Source organism: Falco rusticolus, chromosome 6 (assembly GCF_015220075.1).
Source record: "Falco rusticolus isolate bFalRus1 chromosome 6, bFalRus1.pri, whole genome shotgun sequence".
Classification (NCBI taxonomy): Eukaryota; Metazoa; Chordata; class Aves; order Falconiformes; family Falconidae; genus Falco; species Falco rusticolus.
The window spans coordinates 83952647-83972571 of NC_051192.1; positions in this window are offsets into that span (position 1 = coordinate 83952647).

Sequence of the window (19925 nt, forward strand, 5' to 3'; positions counted from 1 at the left end):
CCTCGTCCTTTGGCACTATGCTTTCCCCCACATCCAATAAAGGATGGAGATTCTCCTTAGCCGCCTTTTTATTGCCAATGCATTTATAGAAACATGTGTTTCTATAAATTTGTGTATTGTGTTATAAATTTTTATTGAGTTCTAAATTTGTTTATTGAGTTGGCAATATCAGGTAAATTTGGCAGACAAAAGATTGGCTTTAAAAAAGGTGAATTGTTTAATGATTTAAAACCAGGACTGAAGCATTTTTAAAGTCTCTATTACATAAACATTTTACAGTAGCATTAGCAATCTTGACGCTTGGTAATTTGAAAATTGTGTTCATTTTTTGACCATGGGGAAGCATGGTTTTAGTTAGTTAAGTTGAAGGAGAAGCAAAAATCAAACAGCATAAGCAGTACATGGTTATTGTTTAATTTTAATGTTGATATTTTTTTATTATCTAGAAGTGTGGCTTGTAACTCAAAGGTGGAATTTTTTAAAAAAATTACTTTGAAATAGAGAACGTACTCCTGAAGTTAAGCAAGGAATCCAATAGTAGGTTTGAAGTGCCAGCATTCCCAGGTGACCACCAGCCCTGCCCGTCCCAGGGGTCCTCCCACCCTGCCCACTGCCCATGACCCATTTCAGCCCCCCAGGGCCATCGGCCACTGCTCCAGCTCCACCACAACCCTGCTTGTACCTGGCCACAGGTCCTGCCAGTGTGGACCCTGACCACCCGCCGGCTGGCTTCGCAGCGCGGCCTCAGCCAGCCTCATCACTATGGACTTGCTCAGAGATCACAGGGCTGTGTCTGACCACAGTTACCCCCGCCAGGCCTGACCCTGCTTCACGTTCCCTGCTCAACCTCCCACCAGCCTCAGCAGCACAGCAGACCTGGATGGGGGCTGCCCACAGCCTGCCCTGCTCCTTCACGGGGGCTGGTGGGATGAGCCCTGGGGGGGAGCCCTGCCACGCTGACCCACGGCATGCCCTGGCATGGCAGTTACTGAGAAGGCAGAGCCAGGTTCTTGTCACAGATGACTGCAATGCCAAGAGGCAGCAGTAGCAAGGTGCACCTGGAGAACATCCAGCTGGGCTTAAGCACAACATTTTCCACCCAGAAGGGTGGTGAGCACCAGAGCAGGCTGCTAGAGAGATCGAGGAGTTTCATGCCTGGAGATTTTCAAAATTTGACAAGACAAGGTCCCGAGCAACCCAGTCTGGCTTTGAAGTTCAGCTTGTTTTGAACAGGACGTTGTGCCAGATGAACTTCAGGTGTCCTTTCCAGCCTGGACTGTTAGATGATTCTGTCGGTAGTATGCTGCTGAGAATGACTTCTCTGAACCTGCAGGCATTTCTATAGGAATTCCATCACAGCCACAAAAGGCTGTTCCTTTTCAGGAGCTCACCAACTTTCTGTGATCTTGCTCCCTCATTTCTGTTTTTTCTCTTTTTCTTTTTCATCTCTTTTTCCACTTAGGCATGCATCTGTTTAGCCAGTGGGATTTTTACCCAGAACTGTCTTTGTACCCCTCATACTTTACCCCTTTCTTGCAAAAGTTTTATCCTGCATGACTTAAATCTAATTAAACAGTTTAACTTCAACAACTGGCGGTAAGTATCTTAAGACTCCACAAATTTGGAGACCAATGCCAGAGTCACAGAAATACTAAAATTATTTCATTGTAGCATACATAAAATATATATTAAAATAATACACCAGTAAAAATGTCTGTTGCAATTTTTATTAGTTGACATTGCATAGTCCAGGCATTGCAGGAAAAAAGCCCTACCTGGCCAACACATGTTGCTGGATGTGTTGAAGCACTATGAGGGAATATCCACGCACACGGTACCACTAGCCACCTGCATCAGTTTTCAAGACAGCTGTAAATTGGAGGCAGGTAGAAGTAGTCATATGCCTATACAGCCATTCATTTGTGCTGCACAGTGTGCCTGGGGTAGAACGAGAATTTAATTCTCCCACATCCCAGTGTTATTGTTTTGACTTGTAGATCGTGCCCTTCTTATAACAGTAAATCTAGCACAAGGCAAATAAAATATATATGCTACAGTGCAGCATGTTCTCAGAAGATATTCTGGCCCAATTTATGATTCAAGGAGAATAAATAATGCTTGAAGTATGCTTCCAAACTTTTTTAAGTATTTGCCCAAATAGTGCAGAGTTTTCTATGAATTTTCCCATTTCTACAAAAAAAAAAAAATATATATATTCAGAAGAGGCCTAACTATTCACTGCTTTGTTGTCACTTAATCACACAAGAACAGATCTAACATGAGCAGTAATAGATTTGCAAAGGTGGTCTAAAATGCTTCTATTCTGAATATACTTACACTCTGGAGTGACTTAAATGACCTACATAAAGGTATGGTAAATCACATTCCTTCTCTTCAAACCACACAAAATACTTGAAAAAAATCTTCCTTGAAATATCCTTTTTAAATTAATTTCCTGAATTGGCTGGTGATGAGGAATGAAAAGTATTTCTAGATTTCCAAGCCTGCTTATCTGAAATATATGAAATCTTTACAGTGCTATCTTTTCATCACTAATGAAAATGCCTTCATTTAACACTACACATAGTTATATAAACTTAGATGTGCACACATATTTCCATCTCAAATGTTTTAGAGATATGTGGAAGAATGTTTCGGATTATTAGAATTAAAATTTTTTAGACTGTTATGATAAGTGTCCTGGAAAAATTTTTCTTGGCTTTATTTTAGTTGCACTAACAATGAATCTGGAGCTGAAGATTATTCAATGCCAAAATTAAATTACTATGACTTTATGGTATGATTTCTATCATAATACTGGGAGTTCACTGTCTTGCTAGAAATAATAGGATTTATAAAAAGGCCCCAAATAGCATTTTTACTTAAATTGGTGTATCAGATGTATGTTCCAGCAATAAGAGTGGTAATTCCGCAAGACTTCTTCCATTGTTTATAAAAATGGGGTGAATACTTTCAGCTCTGCCAATTTCAGACATAATTCCAAACAACTTCAGCACCTTTAGGATAAATTTGGAATGGAATTAGCAAGTGCACTTCCATTGTTTGCTTCCATGGTTATGTCTGGCACAGTAATTTTAACGGTTTAGCAACTGACAAAGCATGCTCAGAAATTCTCTTAACTACTTCCTCTCCTGTAGCAGGGCAGATGTTTTGGGTAGCCTGTGAAGGGCTTTTTCTTTTCCCTGTGCTAATTACCATAAATATTTTGGAGATTGTCCCACAAATTCCATTTTGTTTTCCAAATCATTAGCAATGTTAAAAACAAACCTTCTGACAAAAGGATTGGCAGAAGCTCAAGCATGATTCCTGGTTGATCAGAAACCCTTCCTTACGCAAAGGAAGTCGTGTGGGGTCCATTACATGCAGTTCCCTTGCCAAAGCAGAGGAGGTTTAGGGCATGAGATTCCAGCCATACTTCAGGGTTTTATGTACAAATAATTTAGACAAGACCAATTAAAAGTTAAAATTAAAAGTTGAGATCAGCTAAATCAACAGGGAAGAAGAATAAGGCAAAAGTTTATAAGGTAATGAATTGCTGCCACTGTGCTTTAACAGGAGGCTGTAGATTAGGTACAAGGAATCATGGTCCTCGAAAGCTCTGATGCCTGGTTTGTAAATACCTCTAAAAGGCCCAGACAGCCTCAGCACGAGTACAAAACAGAAGGGAAAAAATAACATTGTTTATCATTTTACCAAGCTTAGCACCTAAAAGGGAACACTTGAGTAAGGGCTCATGAGTAGTCCCCAGAGATGATTCTTTTCAGGTCACACTTCACTAGAGGACAAATAAAAGCATTTCTCTCCAACCGTTCTTGAGGTCATTCTCAACCTCGTGATTACTCCGGTAGTAGCAGTCAACGTCCCATGAATTTATTCACTGATAGATCTATTCACCTTGCTGTCCAAAGAGCTATTCTAAACAGCTCTATAACGGCCGTCAGAGGTGTGGATACTATAGCTTTTATGCAGTGGTTATGTGTACCCTAAAATCTTAATAAGGAGTTAACAAGCGTCTAACAAAGATAAACAAAGCTGCATTCCTACACAGATAACAATAACTTGCCATACCCAAAATTGAAAAGGATGCCGTATTTCTAAGACAATACTTTGAACATTAATTAACCTGGTCATTTTGAGTGTTGACACTATTTTCTAAATAGCATTATGTTCTTTTACAACGTTAAGATTATTTATTCTGAAACTTAATTTGCAAAAATACATAATATTATTCTCTGTTATGCCCAAGAAATTAAATAACAGAGACTTTGTTTAAGCAGCAAATTTTATGATTTAAAGTGGTCGTACACAAGATAATTCACCATTGCTGTGGATTTTCAGTTACAGGACAATGATGACAGGGTTTCAGAAATAATGTGGCGTTGTTGCCTGTGCATAGCAATTAGTTAGTGGCCTAGTTCAGATGAGAGTTTCAGTGTTTTATAAAATGTCCAAAGAATAGCTGTCCCAGTTAACATAATTAACTGCAAGGGACAGTTGAAGGGCACAGTTTATTTATTTCAGGAAACATTAATAAAAAATTAAATAAATTTGGGCTATAAACAAGCTCTTGGGAGAAATATGAGTAAATGGGAAATTCTAGGAGGGCACGTAGAGTGGACTGATAAAAACATCATTACACAGCACTAGATATCTTACCTGGCAAATAATCAGATGTCTTCCTGCTTAAGTTTGTGAGCTGTTTTATTGATTCATACTTGCAAGAAGCAAGAAGAGATTTCCTGAAGTATTACTTAAAAAGTGTTTAAGAGTGTTCATGTAAAATAAAAAAACCCCAAAAAACCCGAAACTAAAAATCCTTAAAATGGTTTAATCCTATCAGGAGAGAACAGTATGTCTAAATCAATATCACTACTTGTTACTCTATCCTACCATTACTGATTGTGGAGTCCTCATAACTTTTTAAGGAATGTTCACGCCGTGGCTTTCCCCTGTCATTACCCAAAACCTCTAAATATCCATTAAAAACAGAATGTTATTTGTTTTGAGCAAATCCCATCTCTATATAGCCCATGCAGTTTGTGCTGCAACATCTCAAAAGGAAGCACTACTGAGGGAAAGAGAACAGCAGAGGTACTGCTGAGACATAGTCCCTTTAAAAAGTACCCTATAAGCTCCCACACCATTGTATGCCAGTATTGAAGACTCTTCTTATCCTCCATCACTCTGTGCCACAACGTGAGCACAGAAAGCACCTTTTCATGATTAACTGCCTGGGCTCAGCCTAGCTAGGGCCATAGTATCAGGTCTACAGCCACAGAACTACAGCCTGCAAACCCACTCGTAATTAGGCTTGCATAGGTGTAGGGCTCAGTGTGCCACAGTCATATGGACGATATTAACCACAGTGATCAGGATCCCTATCCAAAGTATTCTGTGGGCAGTAAAGTCTTCCATACAGTTGGGCAAATGTACAAGCATGAATTATGAGAACTGTCATACTTGGTCTGACTAAAGGGCCACCTATCACAACACCCTGTTTTTAAGAGCAACAGGTAGTGGTTTCTTTGGGAAAGATCATAAGAAACACAGCATTCCTTGGCACCCCCTCTCTGTACATGGCGACAACTCGCAGGGACTAGGGACTTCCCGAGGCAGAGTTTACAAGCAGACCACCACATTTAACAGGCATGGATTTTGTCTGATCCTTCTCAGAACCCCTATACTTTGGTTTATACAATGTCCTAGTGGATTGTGTTTCATTTCGAAACAATGTATTGTTGTTATGTTAATATGATGAGGTGTGTTCTCAGATCTCATCTGACAATTTTGCTGGATGACCCCTACTTTTGTAGTATGAGAAATAATAAATAATCATTATGTATTTATACTCTTCACAACCATTAAAATATAAAGAACTGTGTTTTCTCCCACTGCAGTAGTTTCTTTTCCAAGCTGAAGTGTTACATTTTTCTGAGCTCACCCTCTATGTTTTTTTCTAGTTTTTGCTAAAACTTTTTGGAGTTGAGATGACCACTAAAGCAGACAGTGTCCAAGATGTAAGTGTACTACGTATGACTTTTTACAACATCACAGTCAGAGTTTGTCTTTTGTTTTCAGTTTCTGTGTACAAATAGTTTCTGAAACAGTATTCAAATTTTTTTTTACTGCCTCTAAAATTCCGTGCCAGTATTCAGAGAATTATCTATGACGACTCAGTGGCCTCTTTCCTAAGTGGTCTTAAGTACGTTAGAGTAATCCATTGTGTGTGTGTGTAATATTTGGATTAAATATAATATGCTGTTTCATTACCCACTCACTTGGTATTGCAAGGACTTTTGAAACTGTATCTCACTCCACCTCTCTCCTGCAGCTGTAAGTGTACGGTCAGGCTTTTTTCAGCCAAGCTCTCTGACATAAGAACATAGTTTCATGAGTCGGAAGACAAGACTTTCTCAAAATCCTGATATCATGTATCTTTTATGTGGTTCTTGGAATGGTTCTCATGAACTTGCCCCAGTGGTGAACAAATGCTGCAGGAGACATTATCTGTGGTAACTGAACTATGGGTACAAGTATTATCCTTGTTCCCCACAAAGTGTAAGCTCTCCATTCTCTGAAAGCCAGTATTTTTCCTATTTCTAATGCCCATAATCTTTGGTCAAACCACAAAACCTCCATTGCTGCAACTTTTTGAATGGTTGATTGGCCAACACTAATCAGGATTGCAGGAGACACGCACAGTTTGCACATAGCTGTACTTCGGAGCACAGTGGCAACTTACCTCCACACTAACCAGCTGCTCGGACACTTACGAATCAACTAGACATTTAAAGTCAGCATAACAGTGATCCTACTCTGTTATGCTGATTCTGTTGTATTAAAAGCACTGGTCTACAGAGGGGCAGTTATGAATTTGTTGCAACCACCCAGCACACCAAGAAGAAATAATTTCCGAGCCCTGTATGTTGTGGTCTCACTAGGTACTTATTCCACAACAAATTTATATGCAGGAGTAGATCACAGCCATTTACTAGTTTATACCCTCGTAGAAACTGAAATAAGCAAATAGAAAACTGAACGTGAAGGGGTTTGACAAATACCTTCGAATACATCTGCATGAAGGACAAGGAAAGGCAACAGATGTCTTGCAATGCAGACTGGTCCCAAAGCAAGTCCAGTTAGTGTGGCACAGTAAATGTGTGCTGTGTTCCCAGAAATCATAGTGGCTGAGATGCCATCACTATAAAGTTTAGCATGTATTTATTCTTGGTAGTGCCGACTCCAGGTGGTGGGCTCGGACATGAGGAAACAAAAAAGGGATATAGGTGGTACTATTAACATATTTTAAAGATAAATGTCAGCATTCTTTATCACATTAAGGCTTCTCCATCATAAAGTGACAGATCTTGCCTCCTAAAACAGCCACCTAAAGGTGGTGGGCTTTTTCTTTCTTTTGTTACCAGAATAACTATTAATAAAAAAATAATTAACGCTTCTAGTGCAGGAGTCCCCAAATTTATTTTTTTCACTGTGTGATGTAGCTATCACATTAACTAGTGAAATTTAGGTGGACTGCAAAGCAGATCTGCAAGAAGGCGGGAGGTCATGGTCCATGCAGTGCATCCATAAAATAGACAACTGAGTTTCAGCCTCTTTCTCTGTAATTCTTATTCCTGTAACTGATTATAGACTTTTCTGTGATGAAGTTATACTACATACTTGGGTTGACTTGGTCATGTGTGCCTCAAAACTGAGCTAATTTGATTTCTTTCCTGGTAAAAATATATTTATTCCAACTGAGTCAGAATCCAGTGTGCAGTTTAGACCTCAATCTCCAAAGGAATTGTTTGTTCTAAGAATCAGCTACGTGGGATGTGCAGTGAGTCCAGACTTGAGGCTTTGAACAAATTGTTCAGCTGAAACAGGGAAGGTAACTTCCCTGTATTACGAGGTGTGATTTTAACTTCTCTTTAAATTATATCTCTGTTCAAATGGTATGAAGTGGTTGCTCTCAGGCCAAATGTTGGTATGTTCAGGTTTAGGACATTTTATGGTTGGGCCAGGAACAGAAGCTGTCAGAAACATAATTTCCATCTCAGGGGAGCGCCACTGTAATTACTGTGTCCTAATGAGCATGACAGTGCAAAGATGCAATGAGAGCACATGTTTTAGTAACATAGCCTTTGCACAACATTTAATCTCCAAACTATTTTGTAAAGACCAAGCGAATAATCTCCATGTCACCTATCTGGAAACATGTAGCTGCACTTTTTTACTTACATTTTGTGAAACATTATACCGAGTAAATAAGTGCCCATGATACAAAGTGCTGAGCACCCTGAAATTCTTTTATTTCCAGAATGTACCTATTGCTTTTCTAGAACTGTGCCTTTCATAATTTAGCAGCTTTCATAGGGAATATTTTCATGACTGTTCAGTTATTAATTAATTTTCTGTCATGTAGGACCTTGATCTAGAGTCAGGATGTGCTAGTGTATACTAAAAGATATAGTCCCTGCCTCCTGAGTTTGCAAACTGAGGTCCTGATCCAGCAAACATCTGTGTGAGTATTATATTTTAATATGTGTGAGAGGTTCCCATTAAACTTCCACTGGGAAAAATTTACAGAAAGACCACACCTGCTGAGCTTCAGCCTTCTGGCAAGTGCACTACAGAGGCCTAATGGGATCTCACGGAGAAGAAAGGCTGCCTGCATTTAAAAAGGGTGTGAACCTTCCAAGCTCTCAGGGTACATGCAAGTTGATATTTGGATAACCCAACAGCTATGCATATAAATTGTCAGGGAAAATTAATGAGTGGTGCATGTGCAGTATATCAAACGTCTCAGTGTCTCAACCAATATTTTCATATGCACCAAAGTGCACATTCCTTGCTGAGGTTTATATACAATGAGACATGTTTAAAGTTTAAGAAGCCACATCATTTGAATGTATCTGAATGTAGAAACTAGTGACCCACTTTCTTCAATAACCAGGAAGCACTTTTTGTGTTTAGTCATGAATTTCTAAAGAAAGTAAAGGGGTTTGTGCTCAAGCAATCCTGAGACAGTTCATAATAAGATTTAATTTTGAAGTTTAAAAGAAATGAAAGTGCTATCTCAGTCATGGCTTCAGTTTCTAATTTGTTTCCCTCAGCCACATTTTTTTTTTTCATGGAACCTACTCTAATGCATTTTTAAGAAGCTATGTTACATTTGATATATGCAAAATCTGTAAATCAAGTATATATCCTTTATGTTGTACATGGATTCCATGCTACAACTGTAAATCTCACATTTCTTTATTTCTGATGACTGATCTTAATCTCTTCGTACTGGCTTTGGCATGGTAGGGATTATTTACGTCCTAAAGTTGTTAGCCGTTGTCTTAATCAGACCTGAACGTTCTACAGCTCTTGCCAGCCTTGCTGTGGCTCTCAGTCCTCCCTTTCCCTTCCCACCCCAAGCTCCTCAATAGGTCTGCTATGTCATTTGGGGTTAAGGTACAGCACGTTTTATCGGTTTAGCTTGTGAATCTTCTCCTCTATACCTATAGGTGGCATTTGTACCAACGTATAGAATGATGAGCCTTCCCTGTAGTTTCTAAAAATTTCTTTGATATCTCAAAATGATTTCTCTCAAATAGCAATCCAGGTTCCTGGGCACCGTAGATTTAATTCAAGATATATTAGAAAGATTGTGCATGAAGTGGAGACTTAAATTTAGCTTTTATCCTCAACATTTTTCCCCCTGTTAACCGAACCAGCTATTGCAGCAGCCTGTTCATTTCTAAGAGCAGTGATCCCACCTCCTGCAGAGGCTGCCACACTACTAACTCCCTCCTGCGAGGTGCTGAGAGCTCTGGCCCTCATTCATCAAAGTCTTTAGATATCTAGCTACTGGACTAAGATCGGTGTCTAACGCTTTTCAGGGTAAAGCTTTGCTCCAAGAAGGATTGTTCATTCTTTGCTCCTGTCAGAGGATGGGTCCTAAAAAAAGGAGTTAATCTATTCTTCCTGATTTGATTGTCTGGCAGGAGACAGACTATTACGCCAGACTGGAGAACCCTAAAATTAGCTCTATTTACAATATCCCATTCAAACAGATGGTTTGCTCTGTAATGATGCTAAGATTATGGCAAGCTGTATATATCTGTGTAAAAGTTGAATTATTAATAAAAAGAAATTAATAGCTAATCTAACACATTTTAACTTTATTATTATTTCATCAAGCAATAATGAAGTGGGAATTTGGCCTGCTATACTAAAAACATAGCTAATTATTTTTTAATTAAGAACGTAGAAGTACGTGGACTGCACAGAAAAACAGTGAATAAATTAATTCATATATATCTTGGGAGACAACACAACTTTGAGTTAGGACTTACACAGCAATTTAATCTGTGAACTGTGAACTTAGAGAAGGGCAAACTATTTCAAATGCACAGGAGGTATGTTCCTCAGGAAAGGAAAATGTTTGGATCATCTAACTGGCACTCATTTACAATGCATTTTAGTGTGAAAAAGGAAAATAAATTTTAAATGTGGCCTTCTTTTTTTAAACATTAATATATAAGGACCCCCCACACATAAGGCTTGCCTCAATTTGGCCAACTGAAGTACAAGTTTAAAGCCTGAGCCATTACAGGCAAGCTGCAGAGAGGGAGACAAACCTCTTACCTGTGCTCCATTCTCCTCTGGAGTCAGGATCTCTTAAGTGCTTTCTTCAGGAGGACCAGAAAACCTTGGCTTTCACTCCAGCACCCATTACGTTACTGTTGCTGCTCTCAAGCGAATGAATTTATTCTCCACAACCATGACATCTTGTGAATTGTTACTACAAGACAAACCATTGATGTCCTTTCTCAAGCCCCAAGAGAGGGCGTAAACGTTATATCCTGTTGATAACATCTGGAAGTGATCTATTTCTGCAAGTACACACTTACATAATAAGTATATACGGATGGACACAAAGCAACATGCAGTAGATGCACTGAATGTAGTCACTAAAGCCATGGCTTGATGTGCAGCGGTGCCACCCCGAGTCACTCGCTTCCACAGCATCTCTGTGCTGCTGGAACCGTTTCTGGAGGTGACACAGTAAAGTGGATCAGCAGCTCAATTTGATTATAAGTAACTAACTATTTTCTGCTGGCTTTTTGCTAACTGAATAATTATTTACACTTTGTATGACCCACATAGAGCTATACACCAGCACATCGAAGTGACACAAGAAGGCTGGGAGGGGGAATGCCAGAAATAATTTGGCGGTGGCACCGAAAATCTGCATGATACCCCTGTCCCCGAGTTACCAGTGGAAACCTGCAAATTTGTTTTCAATGTAAATCAAAAATAAGTATTAAAAGGACCCTTTCTACATAGGAGAGCTTTGTAGTTCAGGCTCTGAAAAGGACTTGGCCTTCTGCCAGAGAACCTGCCTGTGAACCGGAATGATCATGCAGTTACTGGCTGTCCAACCTTGTCCGGAAAGACCTGTTGCAAAGGTATGTTTCTTAAATCTGTGAAGTACTCGCATAGTGAAAGCTAGACAGGCAAGAGGAGTTAGAATGAAAAGCAAAAAATCCAAAAAGCACTGAATTTATTGAGGCATAACATGCTGTATATGGTTCTGTTTCTTTGGAAGTGACTTGCAGGTGGTTGCAAATACTATTTACTAACTATTCTGCAGTGATGGCACTTGTCTCCGACTAACCAATTTCACTTTTCATTTCAGATTTCCTGTGGTCTCACACATTTCCCAGTACAATAATAATAAGTCTTACATTATTTGCATCCAAGAACAAATGACGCCTAGTAATACTGCACTTGCTATTTGTTTTTTGGATCTGCTGAGGTATCCTGAAGCCCAGCTGAGTATCTGGGGAGGCAGCTCTAAAGAGCCTTGAAAAATTATTTTGGTAGGTTTTTGAGATAACTTTTTCCTTTCTGAAACTTCCAACCTTGTAATCATACAGGTGCACATTGACCCCTTTAACCTTTCAAGCTTAAATGAAGTGGGACAGCTCAGAGACATGTAGTTTAGTTTTGGTTATCAATTCGAAAACAAGGCACAGAGCCAGGGTATCTATCAGGTTTGTGGGGTAGGGTGTTGGGTTTTAGTTGTGTTTTGGTTTTTTTTTCTTTTTCCTCTTCTGGGGCGGCAGTAGGGCTCAGGGGTGGCTTCTGTGAGAAACTGCTAGAAGCTTCCCCTGTGTCCAATGGAGCCAAAGCCAACCAGCTCCAAGATGGACCCACTGCTGGCCAAGGCCAAGCACATCAGCAAGGGTGGTAGCACCTCTGTAATAGCATATTTGAGAAAGGGAAAAAAACCTGCTGCACAACAGCATCCAGGGGAGAGGAGTGAGAATATGTGAGAACAACAACCCTGCAGACACCAAGGTCAGTGCAGAAGGGGGGGCAGTGGGTGCTTCAGGCACCACAGCAGAGTCCCCTGCTGTCACACCACTCTCCAAACTATCAAGCTACAACAAGGTCTTTTACCATCACATTCCACGATACTCTTCGTGCCAGTCTCTCTGCTGCCTTCTCCTTGTCTCTCCTCATCCAGGGTACATGTGCTCTCTCTGCTTTTCTCTCTTCCTCGGCTGCTCTCTCTTCTTGGCTGCCCAACCACTTCACAGAACCAGCCACAGCTGCACGTTATCCACATCAGCCAGCCCACCGCCCCTGAAGCCAGCCCACAGCTGTATGTTATCAGTGTTAATTAACCTGCCTTCATTCCTCTACATCCTGCAGCCTGTGGTGAAGCCCGTGGTGAGGCAGGCTGTGCCCTGCAGCCCACGGAGATCCATGGTGGAGCCAATATCCACCTGCAGCCTGTGGAGAACCCCATGCTGGAGCAGGGGGATGCCCTAAGGAGGCTGTGACCCCATAGAAAGGACCCTCGCTGGAGCAGTCTGATCCTGAAGGACTGCATTCTGTCTGAGGGATGCACACTGGAGCAGTTCCTGAAGAGCTGCAGCCCGTGGGAAGGACCTACTTTGGAGAGGTTCATGGAGAACTGTCTCCCATGGGAGAGACCCCAGGGTGGAGCAGGGCAGTGTGAGGACCCTGCCCCTGAGGGGGAAGGAGCAGCACAGACAGTGTGTGATGGACTGACCCCAGCCCCATTCCCCATGGCCCTGTGCTGCTGGGGGGAGACAACAGAGAAATCAGGAGTGAGGTTGAGCCCAGGAAGAAGGGAAGCATAGGGGGAAGGTGTTTTATAGGTTTGTTCTTATTGCTTATTATGCTAATACTATACTAATAATCAGAATTGATAAATTAAACTAAGTCAAGTCCGGTTTGCCTATGACAGTAATTGCTGAGTGATCTCCCTGTCCTCTTTTCAATCCATGAGCTTTTAATTATATTTTCTCTCCCCTGTCCAGCTGAGGAGGGGAGCAATAGAGTGGGTTTGGTGGGTGCCTGGCATTCAGCCAGGGTCAGCCCCCCAGAGCCGGTAAGAAGACATTTTGTAAGTGCAGTCTTTGGGCACATGACAAGAAAGCATTTGTAATGCTATCCTGATAATCTGTAGTGATTTGAAATCCTAGTGTAGTTTCTGTATCACTAGCTTTGTTATTTGATTAAAGCCCAACAGAGCATTAAGGATTACATTTGGTTGAGGATGAATGATTTACAATTACTTAGAAAAAATAAAGGTATTAAGGAATGTGCCATGTTCATTTATTTGACAAATGAGCGTAAAGCTACCTACAAAAACAGTTCAGAATGTAGCAGCACCTGGATCGTAATGTATTTTGTAGAAGCGATGAAGAAAGTAATTAGAGAACTGTAAAAACAATGCCAGGAGGTATAGCTAAGATCTAGCTCACTGGGAATGCAGGGGCTGACTTCACTGCACTCCACAGCCGTGCTGGGCCCTTCCCGTGATCGACCTGGTGGTGACAGTCAGTAGCCTGAGGAATCCGCAAGCAGGGAAGATACAAGGGCATGCTATACTTGGGAGTTAGGGCATGGTTTGATGGAATCCAGCCTGGGATTTGTACAAGGGGATCATTGTAATTAATCTGTGTTACAACAGCCGCTAAAATCCTCAGCCATATGTGGTGCTTTTGGATTGAGAGGGCAAAACACATAAGTTACAGTACCATGAAGAAAAGATCCGTTGTGTGAAAGCCCTTCTTCAAGTTCCAATGCCTTATTGAAATTTCTCCTTAAACTTGGAACAAAATTAATTTCTCAAATAGCTGAAATGGTATTTTTTAATTCTCATAGCTTTTTGACTAAGAGTATTCTCAAAAGAAAAAAAGAGTCTACAGTTAATCAGGAAGTGAGAAGCTAACTTTCTGAAGTGCAAGTAAAAATTCATGCCATGAGCATTCATCTCATGTTGACTACTGCACTGCTATATTATATAGGGATTGAATTAAAGAATTAATTGATGGTTTGAAACTGATGGGTTGCAAATGCCAAGCTTTTAGTATTTTCCAGTTTAATGACAATATTACTACAGTAATGTTGACATCTAGCTTTTTAAAACACTGCGCTTTCTTAATTTGTTTATATTGGCAATCTTTGATATTTCACAGTAGTGTAGGAAACACCTAGTGATGACTGATTTAAGCCACTTGCTGCCTGTTTTAATTTGATAATGATATTGCTGCGTCAACATCAAGGATCAACAGCATAACGTGCAGCATTGCAAGTGTAAAGAAACAAACTGTTCCAAAAAAGTCTAATTATGCAGATTTATCTATGTAAATATTTGTTAGTTTAGGCTGTTGAGTTCCAGTGTTATGAAGGGTTCATATATTCCATGTCTATTACATGCATCACATAGGTACTAATTGTTTGTGCTCTGTATGTTTCGGCAGTCCTAACTAGGCTGCTGGCCACACTGAAGTGTGAAGACAAAGAGATAATAACCCTTACAACTGATAATATTGCACCATTTCTAGCTTCCATTAAGGACAATATAGCTTTTTCATTGACTTCTTCAGCATGGAGGCTGTTACCCCTGTATCTGGGATTTTTTCAAGTATCTTCTTAGTGGATGGGAAAGACATGCAGATTACAGAAAAGGCAGTATAAATGGAAAGTACATCAACTCTTCAGCTTGTCTGACAAATAAACCATTATTTTTCCATAGAAACTGTGCAGGCAATCTCTGCACTGCTGCTAGTCTCATTCAATGAGGTCTGAATCCCTGCTTCTCTTTGCAGGCCTCAGGGCTACATAATGAAGGTATTTGTTATGGCTCCCTAAAGAAGGTAGCACTTCCCTTTCCAATCCTTGACTCTACTGGAAGCTGCACTTCCCACAAGGAGCAGAAACACCTCTTTTATTAAAAGAGCAGTGGTCACCTACGGACATATCTAGAGACTGGCTAGGTAACTTCCCCTGAGAGATGTTGGTTGGTTTTTGTTTGGTTTTTTTTTATTTATTTCCTTAATTGTTGCTTTATAATTCTCCTTATTAAAAAAGATAACATGATAGAGGACTTCAACTAATCAAAGACTCCTCATCAAAAGCAGACATGAACTGAGGGAGGCCAAGGTCATAATCGGCAGTCTGATCCATCCTCCCAACCGGCAGAAGCTCCCCATCACATTGGAGAAGGACACAGGGTGGTTTCTGGCCTCTCCCAGAACTACACCTCTGTCCCTAGGGGTGATCAGGGGAAGTCTGGGAGGATGAACTAAACCATTATTCTGCTTTAGCCTTCTGAGTTCACTCAGACCTACAGGTCTGGGTGCTCCTAAAATGCAATTGTAGGTACTATTTTGAATGGTGCTAATATTCCCCATCCACATATTATCCTAGTAGTTACAGCAACTCCCAAGTAACCAGGAGCTTTGGGCTCAGTCTCTTCTCAGCCTGGTGTGGTTTGATGGCTTCATGGTGCTTTTCACATCTTCCATGTCTTGACTAGCTGGGCTGGAGCTACTGAAATTGCTGCAAATAGGGCCAGGGAAGGCAGATGGTACTTCTGTGTTCCTTCTGCTCCTTCAAGTCCAGGTTCTTCAGAAGAGGGCTCAAGTGGAGCTCAAGTGGGTAGGATTCTTCCATCTACAGCTTGATCTAAACTCACTCCAAAAATTAGGTGAGCTCACTAGGATTTTCTAAGTTGGGGTGGAATTGCATGAGAAGCAAATTCTTTAATTCAAGGCTCTGGACCCTATCACACAGGAGACCACTTAAAAAAATAAGGCTATAAGAAAAACTGTACTGGGACAAACCAACAACCTGCTAGCTCTAAGCACAGCCTCCAAACGTGCATACTGAGCACACTAAATACTTGTTGAGCAGTTTCCTGCAGCTCATGAAGGTGAAAAAAAATGAAGCACAAGAAATAAGCACCAACATGCTAGCCTGCACCCCTCTGAGAAGCATACTTTGTGAGGACCAATGGCAAAGAGCCAGGACTGCTGGAGACAATTCCCCACGATTTCATGGCATAATATATGTTAAAAAAAATAAAGGCTTCTTTTCACATTTAAAAAAACCGTATGACTAGTGGTATCTTCTGTTGGAGCTGCACCTTCAAGATTTGCAAGATCTCATCAATTAATGTGCCTTCTGTAGAAAAAAGATATGCTTTCTCCTTCTGGAGCACCCAGAGATGGTCTTTTTACATGGCTTATTCAATTTTTGAGAAAATCCACTGAGATTTTCTGCCTCAGTTCTCATGTCTCCATTGAGGCAGATGTTTTTATGCCTAAAATATGTCAACAGACATCTTTCACTATAAGAAAACTGCTTTCTGTCTCTCTCCTGCTGCCAGCAAAAGTCAGACCAGGTTAAAAAAATTGAAGCAGTGGCTACTAGCAAACATTGGAGTGACACTTCCCAGAGTACTTTCCTGAGTGAGGTCTGGCTCTGGAGCTGACTGGGCTAGAGGAGGTGCATTTGAACTGAAGGAGGTTCATTTACATAAAAAGCCTGGAACAGATTTTGTTCCATGAATTTCTCCAAACCATTTTTGATTTATGTGAACTTTTAGTATCCACAACATTATGAGGCACAGAGGTGCACAGGTTAATTATGTATGCATGTAAAGGTACTTCCTTTTGTCTATTTTGAATGTGACCTGCATATTTCATTTGATGTTGATCCTACTGGAGAAAACCAGTGAAAAATCATTCCTTATTTCCTATCTCCATGCTACACAGGATTTATAAACTTCTTTTTCCTAGATGAACTTTTTCCAGAATGTTTTCCATTTTCTCATATTGAACCTGTTTGATACTTTGTATCCTTTATTGTCATTCCCTTTTTTTATTATGTCGTTTCTGAGATGGATGAAGAGAACTGCACATGGTATTCAAGGTGTGGAGACATCTTCAATTTATTTTATTGTGGCATAGTACTATTTTCCATGGTTTTGCTCTGTTCTTTCCCAATAATTCCTAACTTTCTGTCTGCTTTTACAGCTGCTCAACACTGAGGTGATATTTTCATAGAAAAAACTGTTTATATGGCAGGATTTCAGACCATAAAAGCAATCATCTACCCTGGTTCCACCACTGTATATGTTAAGCTGAAATTGCTTCTTCCCATAATTAATCATAATTTTCCCACAGTAATCTCTACTGGATTTCATCTGCCATTTTATTACCTGTACACTTGTTGAGTAGCAACCACATCACACTCATATCCTTTTGCAGCTCTTCATAACAGCCATCATTTTTAATTTACTTCAGTGAGTGACAGTACACTGGCAAATATTGTCTGTGTTCTTGAAGGCCTTTCTTGGGTTTATCTTATGTTCTAAGAGTTTGAAAGAAAAGGGTGTACTGTATCTTCAAGAAACTCCTGCTCATGGGAGGAAAATGTCCTTCCATGCTGGGCTCTGGCTACTTTAAGAAATGGAAGATCTGATGAAGCTCAGAGGAGGATGCTTAGGTACCAGTGGTAAGCTTTCCAATTTCTTCCCTAGGTAATCGGATCTCTTCTTCAGCCAGAGAGACCTAATATATCAGTCCTAATATATCATCTCTGTGAGCTAAATTGCCGGAAAAGCTTATGATCTAACTTCAGAAAAATTCCCTGAGAAAACAAATAATTTATTTTCCCAGATACCTGGACTTGAGAATGCAGAATGCAATATTTAGGGTAGATAAGCAAAAAGCTAAAGGCAAAAGAAGTATATTAGAACTTACTCTCAGTAAATTAAATGGAAATGCGGCTGTTTTCTTTAATGAATGACAAAATGCAGTGGTTAGCCTTGGGAATGACACTCTCTCACAAGCAGGCAGGAGAGCGCTGGAGTGCTTTCTTTGTCCAGCATTCAGGTTCCCTGACTCCCTACTTACCCTCTGCCCCAGCCTTTTCAGACCTTTCCCCTTCTGGCATGGAATTAATGCTGACCCTGTACAGAGAAGCTAATTCCTCACACATCTTCCTCACCTATCCATCAAGCCCTGCAGCCTCTAACCCTAAACAGCAGGACAAAGATTTCCAATACTAAAGTCCTCTTTCTTCTGTGGACAGGAGCCAAGGGGAAATTTCCTATCTCTTCCTTTCAAGCAGCCACGGGTTCTCCTCATGGGCTTTAGCCTTTAATAACCCTGACCATGTTCTCAGGCATGGATTTTCACACTCACAAGTTTTCTCTGGCTCCCTTCTGCCAAGCTGTGTTGCACTCGGTGCTTGATCCAGTATCTAATTTCACTAGCCACAGTTTTTCTTGGCAAAACTGTAAAGGGTCTTAATTCGCTGATGTCATTTGTCTATTTAATTATTGCATTTTTATTTTTTCCTGTAATTGATGTCTCTGCCAGAAGTGCTATAACTATTAAATTGTGGTTAGTTCATTAAAATAAAAAATGTTGAAAAATGTTAACAGTATTCTGCTTTTGCCCTTAATTATTAAAGTATTTTGTATAATTTCAAATGATTTATTATTATGTGAGGAGGAGTTTGGTAGCCAGATACAGTAAGAATATGAAGTTGTTCCAAATTCAGATCAAAACCAGGGCTGTTTTCATTTGAAACCTGAAATTACAAGACTAATTTTCACATGAAATACTTACCCACACAGACAGCTAAAGGAACAGTTACTGTGTAAAATACTTAATGTGATTAAAGCAGCTCATGAAATTCCCTATATGTACTCATTTTGTGTCTTTGTTTTCAACTATGATATATGTGTTATAGCACAAAGATCTGACAGTTATGAGTCGAGTCCTACTATTGGTGAAATGGCAAAACAGAAGAGTCCTTTCCCCTGCGTAGAATGTAAGGTAGGATATCTTGCAGATTTCTTTATTTAGTCCTTACACCACTCATTTCTGTAAGAATAGGTCAAACATTAATGACATTTAGGTGGGTTTTTTGCATTCTCCAAAATCATGAGGTGAGGGGATAGGGCTATAAACTAAAGATTGTAATTTAATTTTCTGTTTGTCAGCAGCTGGACATTTCTGAAGTTTATACAGACCTTTCACAGTTCACAGTGTAATATCTGCAAAAGTCACAAGATCATGTGCAATCTTACTTTTGTTTTCCTTTTGTGCATAGGATTATCTTGTACTGGAATTCCAGAACAGTGGGAAACAGAAGGAAGCGAAAGAAATATGAAACTAGCTTGAGAAATATTGGATAAAAAGATGGAAAGAAACAAAACCTGCCATTTCTACTAAACTAGCAAATATGAAAGCTCAAAATTCAGTGTTCTTGCAAAGATTTTGAATATATGGCTTCATAAGAAGTATAACAGCACAGAACACCGATATCTCACTTTTCTCTGTAATTGATAGAGTGGAGAAAGGAAACTGTGTGAACAACCACCTCTCAAGTACTGGAATTTTTCTTCTTACGGTCTGCTCTTTCTTACAGAGAAATGTAAAACAGTCGTATGGGAAAACAGGATGATGAAGTTTTAAGTATATTTGTTGTGAGAGATTCAGTCTCAAGATATGACCTCTGCTACTTATTTTGAAAAAGATAGAACAATGTGGATATAATCTTCCCATAAA